Below are 16751 nucleotides of genomic sequence, written 5' to 3'. Positions count from 1 at the left end.
GTCTGGAGTGCATCAGGGTAAGTAAAATTGGGGTAAATTATAAACCAAGGGATGTATGATAAATTTTAAAACACTTTCATACAGAGCTCTGGTTATTCGGGACACGTGTCACATTGATATATTGTGTCATCCATTATCGCCCTCTTATAGCAGACTTTGCACCTCTTTTGACTTTTTCCCTTCTTGCCAGTTTGGGGAACTTCTCCTGGAAAGTGTTGCCCTGGTACGATGCGTGTGGGCTCGCTTCCAGAAGTACTGGGTCCCTAAAGATTAGGTTCTTGATAATCACCTCTTGAAATTCCAGGAAAGTTCCCGTCTGGCCTGCACATCGACGTAGCACGTACGCATTGTACAATGCCATCTGTATGATGTGCCCGGCCAGCTTCTTATACCACACCGCATGGCGCTATAGGGCTTCAGGGCTTGATCTTACAAGTCCATCCCTCCCATGTACCTATTGTAGTCCAGGATGCAGTCTGGTTTGGGGGTGGCCTTTCCTTCATATATCCTAAACCTGTAGGTATACCCTGATGCACTCTCACAGCTTATACATCTTCACACCATACCTTGCCCTCTTACCCGGCAGGTACTGGCGGAATTGAACCCTCCCTTTAAAATGCACCAGGGACTCATCAATAGAAATACACTTCTCGGGGGTGTATGCTTGGGAAAACCGGGCACTGGAACGGTCTAATAGGGGTCTCCGTTTATACAAACGATCAAAACTGGGGTCATCTCGGGGTGGGCACGGCTCATTATCAGTATAATGTAAGAAGCGAAGTATTGCCTCATTTATTTATTTTTTTAGGTTCCAGTTCAGTTCTGAAGTTGCTTTGAGGGGCCCATATATTAGAAACCCCTATCAAACACCCCATTTTAGAAACTAGACCCCTCAAAGTATTCACAACAGCATTTAGAAAGTTTATGAACCCTTTAGGTGTTTCACAAAAATTTAGAGCAAAGTAGAGGTGAAATTTACATTTTTTTTTTGTCAGAAAATCCTCTTTATACCATTTTTTTTATAACACAAAAGGATTTATCAGAGAAACGCAACTTAATACGTATTGCCCAGATTCTGCAGTTTTGAGAAATATCCCACATGTGGCCCTAGTGCGGTAATGGACTGAAGCACCGGCCTCCAAAGCAAAAGGAGCACCTAGTGGATTATGAGACCTCCTTTTTATTAGGCACCATGTCCGGTTTGAAGAGGTCTTGTGGTGCCAAAACATTGGGAACCCCCCAAAAGTGACCCCAATTTGGAAACTAGACCCCTTGAGGAATCCATTGTAGTTTTCTTGGGGTGCATGCGGCTTTTTGATCAGTTTTTATTCTATTTTTAGGTGGCGTGGTGACTAAAAAATAGCAATTGTACGATTGTTTTTTTTTTTGTTTTTTTTTTTACAGCGTTCACCGTGCGCTATAAATGACATATTCACTTTATTCTGCGGGGCGATACGATTATGGTGATACCAGATGTTTATAGTTTTTTTTGATGTCTTATGGCGTTTGTTTACAAAACGTATTTTATCGTGCAATCATTTACTTTTTGTGTTACCTTATTCTAAGTGCCAGAACTTTTTTATTTTTCAATCAATAAAGCCGTGCGAGGACTTATTTTTTGCGTAACGAACTGTAGTTTCGATCAGGACCATTTTTAGGTACATGCGACTTTTTGATCTCTTTTTATTCCATTTTTTGGGAGGTGAAGTGACCAAAGAATTGTGATTGTGGTTCGGTTTATTATTATTTTATTTTACGGCGTTCACCGTGCGGGATAAATAATGAAATAATTTTGTAGTTCAGGCCGTTACGGACGCGGCGATACCAATTATGTATAGTTTATTTGTTTGTTTATATATTTTTATTAATAATAAAGGACTGATAAGGGAAAAAGGGGGATTTTTACTTTTAAATCTTTTATTTTCTTATTTTTACACATCTTTTTTTAACTTTTTTTTTTACTTTATTACTTTGTCCCACTAGGGGACTTGAGGGCAGGAGGCCCAGATCGCTATTCTAATACACTGCACTACATGCGTAGTGCAGTGTATTAGAACTGTCAGCTACTCACTGACAGCAAGCATAGTGGGTCCTGACGTTGTCAGGACCCACTAGGCTTCCGTCTATGGCATAGCCGGACGCCATTGTTTGGTGTCCGGTTGCCATAGTCACCATCGCCGGCCGCTATCGTGTAGCAGGCCGGCGATGGCAGCTTAACCCCTAAAAAGCCGCGATCTCTATAGAACGCAGCTTTTAAGGGGTTAATCAGCGGGGACACAGCGATCGGTCCCCGTTGTAGGAGCTGTGACAGCTGCTGAACAAGACAGCAGCGTCACAGCTCCTGTATGTGTCGGGAGGACGGCCGAAACGGCCGTTACTCCCGAGACGTACTATTACGGCATGGAGCGCGAACGATACAGCTGCCATGACGTAATAGTACGTCAAGGAGCGGGAAGGGGTTAAAATAAGTGTACGTGATCGAACACAACCTGGACAACCTCGAGTGACCACAAAACAGGAGGACAAATTTATCAATGTGTTCCAAACAGGACAGAGTTAGAAGAACTGGTCAATACCTACTGCTCTGATGGAGACCAGGAAGAAAAGCGTGTCAATCGTGACTGTCAAACACCACCATGTAGCCAGTGGCTTGAAGAGATGTGTTACAGCCTGAAAACCATTGCTTAGGCCCATTAATAAAAAGAAGAGGCTATTGTGGGCATGGTTTGACCACCCCACAGTCCTGTTTGGGATCATCTGGACTTAATCCTTTGGAATCATCTAGACAGGTGTGTTCAAGAAGCTCAAGTTACTCACCTTTGGGAGTTGCTACAAGAGAAGTGGCTGCTATAGGAGCTGAAACTATAGACAAGCTGTAGCGTCCATGGCCGCGGGCCGTCGGGTTTACTCACCTCCCGACGCCCGCAGCCATGGATCCGTGAGCGCTGGTCCCCATCTCCTTCCTAGGAGACGCCAGCGCTCACTTCCGATCCGTTCTACTGTGTCCCGTACAAAGGAAATCGTCATCATCATCATCATCATCAACTGCCATGATTTCCTGGTCTATAAGAAGGCCCCAGGCCTTCTGATCCTTGCCTGAGCGTTGTTAGTTTATACCAGTCTGTCTTGCAAATGGTCCCTTAGGGTTTCCCGTTCCAGTTGCTACCCATGCCGTTTCCTGTTCCTGTGTCCCGTACTGTTCTTATTCCTGTGCATACCAGTGTTGGAGTCGTGCCTACTGCACCTGCTGTCGTTTGCCACGTCCAGTGTCTTCTGCCTCGTCCAGTGTCTTCTGCCTCGTCCAGTGTCTTCTGCCTCGTCCAGTGTCTTCTGCCTCGTCCAGTGTCTTCTGCCTCGTCCAGTGTCTTCTGCCTCGTCCAGTGTCTTCTGCCTCGCCCAGTGTCTTCTGCCTCGCCCAGTGTCTTCTGCCTCGCCCACTGTCTTCTGCCTCGCCCACTGTCTTCTGCCTCGCCCACTGTCTTCTGCCTCGCCCACTGTCTTCTGCCTCGCCCACTGTCTTCTGCCCCGCCCACTGTCTTCTGCCCCGCCCACTGTCTTCTGCCCCGCCCACTGTCTTCTGCCCCGTCCACTGTCTTCTGCCCCGTCCCCTGTCTTCTGCCTCGTCCCCTGTCTTCTGCCTCGTCCCCTGTCTTCTGCCTCGTCCCCTGTCTTCTGCCTCGCCCACTGTCTTCTGCCTCGTCCACTGTCTTCTGCCTCGTCCACTGTCTTCTGCCTCGTCCACTGTCTTCTGCCTCGTCCACTGTCTTCTGCCTCGTCCACTGTCTTCTGCCTCGTCCACTGTCTTCTGCCTCGTCCACTGTCTTCTGCCTCGTCCACTGTCTTCTGCCTCGTCCACTGTCTTCTGCCTCGTCCACTGTCTTCTGCCTCGTCCACTGTCTTCTGCCACATCGGATACTGCCCACCACGTCTGGCGCTACCTGCTGCACCGGCCTCCATCCGTGCTGAAGCCGCAGCCGCCGTCTGGATTAGTTCAGGTACCCAAGCGCTACTATTGACTTTCATATAGACTGTGACCTGGTCAGCTGCCTCTCCGCTACGGCGGAGCGGCCTAGTGGGTCCAGATACCCTGTGACCGTGGCACAAGCTGACCGACAGAATGCCCCATGTTTGCACTGCTGTGATCGCTGCTATGGGTGGATACTTTGATGTGTGAAAAGTTTAACCCCTTCCCTCTTTGGCCGCTTTTGACCTTCCTGACAGAGCTTCATTTTTCAAATCTGACATGTTTCACTTTATGTGGTAATAACTCCGGAATGCTTTTACCTATCCAAGCGATTCTGAGATTGTTTTCTCGTGACACATTGGACTTTATGTTACTAGCAAAATTTGCCCGATACATTCAGTATTTAATTGTGAAAAACACCAAAATTTAGCGAAAAATTGCAAAAATTAGCATTTTTCTCTATTTAAATGTATCTGCTTGTAAGACAGGCAGTTATACCACACAAAAATGTGGCTAACTAACATCCCCCATATGTCTACTTTAGATTGGTATCATTTTTTGATCATCATTTTATTTTTCTAGGACGTTACAAGGCTTAGAACTTTAGCAGCAATTTCTCACATTTTCAAGAAAATTTCAAAATGCTATTTTTACAGGGGGCAGTTCAGTTGTTAAGTGGCTTTGAGGTCCTTAGATATTAGAAACCCCCAATAAGTCACCCCATTTTAAAAACTGCACCCCTCAAAGTATTCAAAACAGCATTTAGAAAGTTTTTTTTAACCCTTTAGACATTGCGCAGGAATTAAGGCAAAGTAGAGGTGAAATTTACAAAGCTCATTATTTTTTTCCAGAAATTCATTTTGAATCCATTTTTTTTGTACCACAGAAGGTTTTACCAGAGAAATGCAACTCAATATTTGTTGCCCAGTTTCTGCAGTTTTAGGAAATATCCCACATGTGGCTCTAGTGTGCTACTGGACTGAAGCACCCGCCTCAGAAGCAAAGGAGCACCTGGTGGATTTTGGGCCTCCTTTTTATTAGAATATATTTTAGGTACCATGTCAGCTTTGAACAGGTCTTGTGGAACTAAAACAGTGGAAACCCCCCAAAAGTGACCTCATTTGGGAAACTACACCCCTCGAGGAATTTATCTAGGGGTGTAGCAAGCATTTTGACCGGCCAGTTTTTTTGCAAAAATTTTTGGAACTAGGCCATGAAAATAAAAATCTACATTTTTTCAAATAAAATGTAGGTTTAGCTAATTTTTTTTTCATTTCCAAAAGAACTAAAGTAGAAAAAGCACCACAACATTTGTAGAGCAATTTCTCCCGAGTAAAACAATACCCCACATGTGGTAATAAACGGTTGTTTGGAGACATGACAGGGCTTAGAATGGAAAGTGCGCCATTTGGCTCTTGGAGCTCAAATTTAGCAGGAATGGTTTGCGGAGGCCATGTCGCATTTGCAAAGCCCCTGAGGTGACAAAACTGTGGAAACCCCCAACAAGTGACCCCATTTTGGAAACTATACCCCTTGAGGAAATTATCTAGGGGTATAGTGAGCATTTTGACCCCACAGGTTTTTTGCAGAAATTTTTGGAACTAGGTCATGAAAATGAAAATCTACATTTTTTCAAATAAAATATAGGTTTAGCTAATTTTTTTTCATTTCCACAAGGACTGAAGGAGAAAAAATTTATAAAGAAATTTCTCCCGAGTAAAACAATACCCCACATGTGGTAATAAACGGCTGTTTGGACACACGGCAGGGCTGAGAAGGGAAAGAGCGCCATTTGGCTTTTGGAGCTCATATTTATCAGGAATGGTTTGCGGAGGCCATGTCTAATTTGCAAAGCTCCTGAGGGGACACATTTTTCATTTTTACAAGGAATAGAGAAGAAAAAGCACCCCAACATTTGTAAAGTAATTTCTCCCGAGTACGGTAACACCCCATATGTGGTTATAATCAGCTGTTTACATATATGGGAGCATACAGAAGAAAAGGAGCGGTATTTATCTTTTGGAGCGTAGATTTTGCTGGAATGGTTTGCGGACGCCATGTTGCATTTGCAAAACCACTGATGTACCAAACAAAAGTGACCCCGTTTTAGAAACTACACCCCTAAAGGCATTTATCAAGGGGTGTAGTGAGAATTTAGACTCCACAGGTGTTTTTCAGAAATGAATACGCAGTGGATGGTGCAAAGTGAAAATTGCAATTTCTCCACTGATCTGCCCATTCACCGCACAAGATGTTGTGCCCCTGGAGAATCTTACCCCATAAATTGTTAAGCGGGTTCTCCCGGGTATGGTAATGCCTTACTTGTGGCCATAAATTGCTGTTTGGGCACACTGTAGGGCTAAGAAGGGAAAGACCGCCATTTTGAGCATGGATTTTGCTTGGTAATAGTTCTGTTTGGGGTTTTGCTGGTATTTCCGTTTATAATGTGGTGGCATATGTAATCTGTGAGGAGTACATCAGGGTATATGTAAGCTGTGCGGAGTACATCAGGGTATATGTAAGCTGTGCGGAGTACATCAGGGTATATATAAACTGAGCGGAGTACATCAGGGTATATGTAATCTGTGCGGAGTACATCAGGGTATATGTAATCTGTGCGGAGTACATCAGGGTATATGAGTACATCAGGGTATATGTAAGCTGTGCGGAGTACATCAGGGTATATGTAATCTGTGCGGAGTACATCAGGGTATATGTAATATGTGCGGAGTACATCAGGGTATATGTAATCTGTGAGGAGTACATCAGGGTATATGTAAGCTGTGCGGAGTACATCAGGGTATATGTAAGCTGTGCGGAGTACATCAGGGTATATATAAACTGAGCGGAGTACATCAGGGTATATGTAATCTGTGCGGAGTACATCAGGGTATATGTAATCTGTGCGGAGTACATCAGGGTATATGAGTACATCAGGGTATATGTAAGCTGTGCGGAGTACATCAGGGTATATGTAATCTGTGCGGAGTACATCAGGGTATATGTAAGCTGTGCGGAGTACATCAGGGTATATGTAATCTGTGTGGAGTACATCAGGGTATATGTAAACTGTGCGGAGTACATCAGGGTATATGAGTACATCAGGGTATATGTAAGCTGTGCGGAGTACATCAGGGTATATGTAATCTGTGCGGAGTACATCAGGGTATATGTAATCTGTGCGGAGTACATCAGGGTATATGAGTACATCAGGGTATATGTAAGCTGTGCGGAGTACATCAGGGTATATGTAAGCTGTGCGGAGTACATCAGGGTATATGTAATCTGTGCGGAGTACATCAGGGTATATGTAATCTGTGTGGAGTACATCAGGGTATATGTAAGCTGGGCGGAGTACTTCAGGGTATATGTAAGCTGTGCGGAGTACATCAGGGTATATGTAAGCTGTGCGGAGTACATCAGGGTATATATAAACTGAGCGGAGTACATCAGGGTATATGTAATCTGTGCGGAGTACATCAGGGTATATGTAATCTGTGCGGAGTACATCAGGGTATATGTAATCTGTGCGGAGTACATCAGGGTATATGTAATATGTGAGGAGTACATCAGGGTATATGTAATCTGTGCGGAGTACATCAGGGTATATGTAAGCTGTGCGGAGTACATCAGGGTATATGTAAGCTGTGTGGAGTACATCAGGGTATATGTAATCTGTGCGGAGTACATCAGGGTATATGTAATCTGTGTGGAGTACATCAGGGTATATGTAATCTGTGCGGAATATATCAGGGGTATATGTAATCTGTGCGGAGTACATCAGGGTATATGTAAGCTGTGCGGAGTACATCAGGGTATATGTAATATGTGCGGGTAGATCAGGGTATATGTAAGCTGTGCGGAGTACATCAGGGTATATGTAAACTGTGCGGAGTATATCAGGGGTATATGTAATCTGTGCGGAGTACATCAGGGTATATGTAAGCTGTGCGGAGTACATCAGGGTATATGTAAGCTGTGCGGAGTACATCAGGGTATATGTAAGCTGTGCGGAGTACATCAGGGTATATGTAAGCTGTGCGGAGTACATCAGGGTATATGTAAGCTGTGCGGAGTACATCAGGGTATATGTAAGCTGTGAGGAGTACATCAGGGTATATGTAAGCTGTGCGGAGTACATCAGGGTATATGTAAGCTGGGCGGAGTACATCAGGGTATATGTAAGCTGGGCTGAGTACATCAGGGTATATGTAAGCTGTGCGGAGTACATCAGGGTATATGTAATCTGTGCGGAGTACATCAGGGTATATGTAAGCTGTGAGGAGTACATCAGGGTATATGTAAGCTGTGAGGAGTACATCAGGGTATATGTAATCTGTGTGGAGTACATCAGGGTATATGTAAGCTGTGCGGAGTACATCAGGGTATATGTAAGCTGTGCGGAGTACATCAGGGTATATGTAATCTGGGCTGAGTGCATCAGGGTATATGTAAGCTGGGCGGAGTACATCAGGGTATATGTAATATGTGAGGAGTACATCAGGGTATATGTAATATGTGAGGAGTACATCAGGGTATATGTAAGCTGTGAGGAGTACATCAGGGTATATGTAATATGTGCGGAGTACATCAGGGTATATGTAATATGTGCGGAGTACATCAGGGTATATGTAATATGTGAGGAGTACATCAGGGTATATGTAATATGTGCGGGTAGATCAGGGTATATGTAAGCTGTGCGGAGTACATCAGGGTATATGTAAACTGTGCGGAGTATATCAGGGGTATATGTAATCTGTGCGGAGTACATCAGGGTATATGTAAGCTGTGCGGAGTACATCAGGGTATATGTAAGCTGTGCGGAGTACATCAGGGTATATGTAAGCTGTGCGGAGTACATCAGGGTATATGTAAGCTGTGCGGAGTACATCAGGGTATATGTAAGCTGTGCGGAGTACATCAGGGTATATGTAAGCTGTGCGGAGTACATCAGGGTATATGTAAGCTGTGAGGAGTACATCAGGGTATATGTAATCTGTGCGGAGTACATCAGGGTATATGTAATATGTGAGGAGTACATCAGGGTATATGTAAGCTGTGAGGAGTACATCAGGGTATATGTAAGCTGTGAGGAGTACATCAGGGTATATGTAATCTGTGTGGAGTACATCAGGGTATATGTAAGCTGTGCGGAGTACATCAGGGTATATGTAAGCTGTGCCGAGTACATCAGGGTATATGTAAGCTGTGCGGAGTACATCAGGGTATATGTAATCTGGGCTGAGTGCATCAGGGTATATGTAAGCTGGGCGGAGTACATCAGGGTATATGTAATCTGTGCGGAGTACATCAGGGTATATGTAATCTGTGCGGAGTACATCAGGGTATATGTAATATGTGAGGAGTACATCAGGGTATATGTAATCTGTGCGGAGTACATCAGGGTATATGTAATATGTGAGGAGTACATCAGGGTATATGTAATATGTGAGGAGTACATCAGGGTATATGTAATATGTGAGGAGTACATCAGGGTATATGTAAGCTGTGAGGAGTACATCAGGGTATATGTAATATGTGCGGAGTACATCAGGGTATATGTAAGCTGTGAGGAGTACATCAGGGTATATGTAAGCTGTGAGGAGTACATCAGGGTATATGTAAGCTGTGAGGAGTACATCAGGGTATATGTAAACTGGGCGGAGTACATCAGGGTATATGTAAGCTGTGCGGAGTACATCAGGGTATATGTAATCTGTGCGGAGTACATCAGGGTATATGTAATATGTGCGGAGTACATCAGGGTATATGTAATATGTGCGGAGTACATCAGGGTATATGTAATCTGTGCGGAGTACATCAGGGTATATGTAATATGTGCGGAGTACATCAGGGTATATGTAATATGTGCGGAGTACATCAGGGTATATGTAAGCTGTGCGGAGTACATCAGGGCATTATAAGAGGGTATAATAATGGGGTAAATAATACAATTATCCATAGATGTGTGTTACGCTGTGAAGCGATCCGTTATGCGCAGGCCGGTGTCACACTGATAAACGGTTTTCTTTCTTATCCCCCTGTTGTAACGCTCTGCACCTTTTGGGGAGATATTACTGGGAAAGTTTTGCGCTGGTATAATACGGGTGCCCTCGCTTCCAGCGGATGTGCTGTGTCCCTTCCCTTTCCTAGTTCCTAAATACTAGGGCCCTGAAACTGAAGGAATGTTCCCCTCCGGCCTGCGCATTGAGATTTTTTCATCACCGCATTACTAGTGCCATAACTTTTTTGTTTTTCAGTAGATTGAGCGGTGTGCGGGCTTGTTTTTTGCGAGACGGGCTGTAGATTTTATTGGTACCATTTTAGAACACATACGACTTTTTGATCACTTTTTATTTCATTTTTTGGTAAAGGAAATTACCAAAAACAAGCAATTCTGGAAGTTTTTTTATTGGTTTTTTTATCGGCATCCACAGTGCGCCCTAAATTACGTGTTAGCTTTATTCTGCGGGTCGATACGATTACGGCGATACCAAATTTATATAGTTTTTTTAATGTATTGCGGCTTTTGCACAATAAAATCACTTTTTTTATAAAATCATTTGTTTTCTGTGTCGCCATATTCTAAGAACCATAACTTTATTATTTTTGCGTGCACGAAAGATGTTTAGATGTGACCTAAAAACAAAGATTCTGGCGTTGTTTTTCATGTTTTTTTTTTACCGCGTTCACCGTGCGGGATAAATGACATAATAGTTTTGTAGTTTGGGTCGTTACGGACGCGGCGATACCAATTATGTATAGTTTTTTTTATTTTTACGTTTTTTCCCATAATAAAAGACTTACTATGGGAAAAAAGTCAGTTTAGCTTTATTTTTATTTGAAATGTGTGTGTTTTTATTGTTTTACCACATTTTTATTAACTTTTCTTTACTTTTTTGACTTGTCCCACTAGGGGACTGGAGGGCCTGATGCCCCGATCGCTACTCTAATACACTGCACTACATACGTAGTGCAGTGTATTAGCGCTGTCAGTTATTCACTGACAGCAAGCCTATGAGGACGCGCCGCAGGCGGGTCCTCATCGGCTCCCGTACAAGGCAGACTCGGACGCCATTTTCTGGCGTCCGATTGCCACAGCAACCCAGCGATTGCATCACTGGGTTGCCGATCGGGTGAAAACCTATCAGATGCTGCGCTCTATTGAGCGCAGGATCTGAGGGGTTAATCTGCCGGATCGGAGAATAGCTCCGGTCCTGGCAGTTACAGGAGGGTGCCAGCTGTATAATACAGCTGTCCGCCCGCAGTGATGGTGCCGGCTCTGCTTCTGAGCCCGCACCCTCACTGCGCCGTATATATACGGCGCTTTGCGGGAAGCACCTCCCGACAGCGCCGTATATATACGGCGGATGTCGGGAAGGGGTTAAGGAAATCACGGCTCAATTCCTTTGTAAACAATGTTCATGTGTACAAAACATTTTATTTTCCTAATACAGGAAACCCATATTCATCACAAACTAGCTTCTCTGTTCATTTGCAAAAAAATTATGATTTGGGTGCTGTATTGAAATGAATGAGCATGAGAATGGGGGATTTATATCAGTAGGAGCGATCTATGATCGCCAATACAAGACTTGCATGAAGCCTTGGGGAATCCCTAGAATGTCCCCATGACAACTACACCTTATACCCTGAGAAACAGAGCAGACCATTATTATTGGTCTTCATACTGGGATTTCTGATGTAAGCGGACTTGCCCCCTCCGTGATTGGTCGATTGAGCGTGATTGCTGCAGATGCGCATTATGGCAGCATTTAGATGCTCTAGTGGCCACCGCCATCACCTCATGCTTCATTCTTTACTTCCCTAAAGAGCCTAGATATTAGCAAAACGCATAGGAGGAAAGCATTAGGCCCTTGAGGGAAGGAGCGCACAAGCCTTAGGGCTCATTCAGAGGAGCGTGAGTCTCGTCCTTGTGCTGTGCATTGAAACCACGCACAAAACACGGACTCATTGATTTCAATGGGGCTATTCACACATGTGAGATTTTTCACACAGCGAGTGTCCGTTGCGTGAAACTCACTGCATATCCTATATTGGTGGGTTTTCACGCACCTAGCCGCCCATTGAAGTCAATGGGTGTGCGAGAAAACCATGGACAGCACACAGATGCACATCAGTGTGCGGTCCGTGTTTCACGCATCAATTACATTGGAAAAAAGAAGTGCTTGCGAATGTGTGAAAAACACATGCCACACGCAAAGCAAAAACGCAACGCGCACGGACAGATTTGCGCACATTTTCTACCCGTGTAAATCTTTTATGCTTGTGTGAATGTATCAACATTTTCTGGGTGGCACCACCGAATATAACCTGTGAGATCTCTATAGTATCCCACAGTTAGGGCTGCATGGAGAATAGCAGCGAGTATCCGTGTGTGAATCAACCTGCTGCTCGAAGACACGGGTTCCATGAAAGTTATCATATTTATCCATTACGTTTTGTCTTTTTCTATGGCTTATATAGGGATAAAATCTATCAAACATACCTCTTTTCTGTTCATATTAAATAAAAGTTATATATTAATTTCTAAGAAGTGAAGTCTTCTCCGAGTCAGTGATTATTTTTTTATGAATTAGACCCTTTAAAAAAAAAAAAAAAAAAACACACGTGAAAAATATATTCTATTTTCTGTGATTAATCGTAATAATATTATGTATCAAAACGACAGCAACAAAACGTGGAACTCATTTTAGCGCTTTGTATTCGTGTGACTTGAAAAATAAAAAAGCAAAAAAATATATATTAACACAATGTTTTTACTTTTTGAACAATTTACCCCTCAAAAAACTAAAAAAGGGGTACAAAAAAACTGCGCTGTGTCACAAAAAAAAAAAGAGACATACGTTTGGGACAGACTGTCAGACAATGCTGGGAGTTGTAGTTTTGCAACAGTTGGGCAGCCCCAGGATGGAGACCTCTGCTGTAGATGATCCAACACTTGAATTCTAAAGATGAAAATGTCAGCTCAGCACCAAGTTTAGGAGGATCAGAGGACAAAATCATTTCCAAAATAAAAAAAGTGTCATTGTGATGAATTGCTGCAATTTGTTCTTAGCTGGAACATATTAGTGATGCAGACAATAAGGAGCATGAGGGCTTAGTATGGGACTAGATCACTCCGCTGTGAAAGCAGCGGGGTCTTCACCACTATACTGTGACAGTCTGTAGGGGTGACTTTATAGCTGAACAAATAGTTCTATACATAAATATAACAGAGACAGTTAAAGGGGTATTTCCATAGAAGACGCAGTTCCCAGTTCTGAAACCTGCAACTATCTCCAGAAAAGTGGTCGTCCGCTGCACTCCGCATGACTAGTCAATGGTAACTCTCATAGTAATTTCTACGGGAGTTACAGAAACAGGTGATCCCTGTCCATCTATCAGACACTTATGCCATATCCCATAAATGTCTTAGATGGGAATACAATTTAAAGAGTAACTAAACCTTTTAAAAATCGTTTGACGTACCATAGTATCATGTCAGAAGTTTTTATCGGTGGGGGTCCGAGCACTGAGAACCCCACCGATCACTAAAACAAAGCAGCAGAAGCGCTCGGGTCTATGAGTCCGTAGCCCACTTGATCGGCTTTCCGAGGAAAGCCGATCAGAAACAAAGCGGCACAGAACTTTCCCTTCTGCCAGTTCGATTTCACGATTGGTGGGGGTCTCAGTACTCAGGCCCCCGCCAATCAAAACTTCTGACAAGTCACTAGGACATGTCAAAATGTTAGTTTCCCTTTAAGACACATGCAGACGTAGCTGAATTGCTGAAGATTTGCAGTGCAGATCCCGCACCAATTTACAGTACAATTCATGTGGATGAAGTTTTGAAAATCTCACGCACACACAGCGGGAAAAACCTGTGCGGGAAAACAGAGTATGAGGCGGATTTCCAAATCTGCAGCATGCTCATTCTTGTGAGAAAATGTTACAGCCGATCTCGCCCTCTGTATTACAAATCCGCTGGAAAAACCACAACGTCTGAACTCGGCATACAGATCTTGTGATCAGGCACTAAAGGGGTCTTTAATATACTTACTGTAGTGATAACCTGCTATTCCCATTGCTTTGAGTCCCCCTCCCACCCTAGTTCTCTTTTTGCATCATGCAGGATGATGTGTAGTCACTGCAGGGACAGGTCACCCAGACGTCATGTCCCCAATCACATCAATGGAAGTTTGCCTAGGATGCCGTGTCACATTTCTAAAAACAGAAATCTCTGAGCACTGCCAATGGGGTTGGAGCTCTATATAGAGACCAATGAGACCCTCTCACAGGTATTTGACATATCAGAAGATCACCCGTCCACATTTAGCGGGAGAAAAACTGCGCAGAATTGAGGGCCTGTTGTAGATTTTCTATCCTGCAGCATGTCCATTCTGTAGCGGATTTTATCAGCAGATTTCACCCTTTGCCATTCATATAACACATGCAGATTTTGTTGCAAAATAGTCTGCAGTATGTAGTGAGTCTAATGCTTCATTGCTTATGTGGTGGCGCCGCAGAGGAATTGAACACTTGCTGTCAGGTTTCCCCAAATATTACAGCCGATCCTTGGGGATCCCCGCAGCGCTATACTCTGTGATCAGCTTCTTTTTGGGAGTCTCTTAACAAATAGGGCAGTGGTGTAACTACTGCGGTAGCGGCTGCTACGGGGCCTGCGGCTTGAAGGGGCCCGTGACGCCAACCGACACGTCTCCCCATATGCCCATTGGCGCCGCTAGCAGCCGTTATGGCTCCGCTACTATGGGGCCCGAGCCGCCGAGCCCTCTCATGTCCGTAGGCGTCGCTAGTACCGGAGGGGGCCCCGGTGCTAGCGACAGCAAAATACATGCAGTAGAGCTGAATGCCCGACCATTCAGCGCCTTACAAAATGACTTGCCCCGCCAATCAGCGCGTTTCAACAACGCTAGTGGCGCGATAACGTCATCCCGTCGCTTCCGTGCTTGAAAGCTGCTGATTGACGGGGCAAGTCATTCTGCCCTGCCAATCAGCGTCATTGAACGACGCCCCGTTTATCTCCAGCAGACCTGCTCAGAAGAGAGCAGATCTGCATTGCCATCGGACGGCGCGGGAACGGCATCATGTGAGTATGTTAAGTTTTTTGTTTTTTTCCAATAAAACTGTGACTGGCATTATCTATAGTTGGGGGGGGGGGGGGTCTATATGCGGGGATGTGGAGCACTATCTACAGGGCCGGACTATATGTGGGGATGTGGGCCACTATATACAGGGGGGTCTATATGTGGGCTACTATATACAGGGGTGGTCTATATGTGGGCCACTATATACAGGGTGAGCTATATGTAGAGCATCTATAGGGGAGCTATTTGTAGGGCACTATCTATAGGGGTGGGCTATATGTGGGACACTATATATACAGGGGTGGGTTACCTGTGGGGCACTAGCTACAGGGTGGCTATATGTAGGGCACTGTCTACAGGGATGACACTATATACAGGGGGAGCTATATGTGAGACTATCTACAGAGGTGGGCTATACGTGGAGCACTATCTATAGGGGAAGCTATATGTAGGGCAGCACGGTGGATTAGTGGTTAGCACTATTGCCTTGCAGCTCTGGAGTGCATATGTGGGCACTATCTACAGAGGGCTGTATGTGGGACACTATCTACAGGGGCTTCTATGTAGGGCACTATCTACAGATGCTCTATGGGGTCACTATCTACAGGGGGCTATGGGGGCACGGTGTGTGTGAGGGACACAGTGTATGGTGCTATTATAATCAGGGACACAGTCTATGGCGCTATTATAGTTAGAGGTGTAGTGTATGGCGCTTTATTATATTTAGAGGAATTGAGAATTTTAACTTCATTTATAGGTGCAGAAATGTTTTAAAAGTGAGAAGCTGAAGACATCTGAGCGCAAAACTGCAGAAATGGGTCGTGGCCAGAAGAAATCGATCATAGAGGTTTGGACCGGAGGGACAAGAAAAGAACTAGAATCTGAGACGTCACCGGTGAGTCACTTAATGTAAATGTTTATTCTTCCTCTAATCAGTAATGTAGTCACTGTATAATCTGCAGCGAGATGATGGGTGGTATGATTTTATTTTTTGTGAAACAGCATCTCCCAGCATATCCTTACCATTGTTCGGGCCATGCTGGGGGCTGTAGTTTTACGCCGTACAAACCTATACGGCAGGGGTTGCACTAAATTGAGCTGTATTTTGTTCTGGTGTTGTATTTATGTACTGAGCTTTGTTCTGGTGCTGTATATACGTATGAGATTGGTTTTTGTGCTGTATATATTTACTGAGCTTGGTTCTGGGGATGTATATATGTAATAAGCTTGGTTCTAGTGTTGTTTTTATGTATTGAGGTTGGTTCTGATGCTGTATATATGTCAGAGCTTGGTTCTAGTGCTGTATTTATGTACTGAGGTTGGTACTAGTGCTGTATCTATGTACTGAGCTTGGTTCTGGTGCTGTATATATGTCAGAGCTTTGTTCTAGTGCTGTATTTATGTACTGAGCTTGGTTGTGGTACTGTATATATATATATATATATATATATATATGCGCTTGGTTGTGGTACTGTATATATGTCAGAGCTTGGTTCTAGTGCTGTATTTATGTACTGAGGTTGGTACTAGTGCTGTATCTATGTACTGAGCTTGGTTCTGGTGCTGTATATATGTCAGATCTTGGTTCTGGATCTGTAATTATATAGAATATATTTATAATAACAAAATTGCAGGGCAGATAGAATTGTTCTCAATTCATTGTATATTTCATGGGAACC

General features: G+C 44.0%; 1 protein-coding gene across 1 annotated transcript in view; it reads right to left on the bottom strand.

Annotated features, from left to right (window-relative positions):
- AASDHPPT (aminoadipate-semialdehyde dehydrogenase-phosphopantetheinyl transferase) overlaps positions 1-16751 on the bottom strand; it is a 61988-nt gene that overhangs the window by 41112 nt on the left and 4125 nt on the right. The gene's annotated exons all lie outside the window — the stretch shown is intronic.

The sequence above is a fragment of the Rhinoderma darwinii genome, chromosome 2 (assembly GCF_050947455.1).
Source record: "Rhinoderma darwinii isolate aRhiDar2 chromosome 2, aRhiDar2.hap1, whole genome shotgun sequence".
NCBI lineage: Eukaryota > Metazoa > Chordata > Amphibia > Anura > Rhinodermatidae > Rhinoderma > Rhinoderma darwinii.
This window is presented reverse-complemented; position numbering and strand designations above follow the sequence as displayed.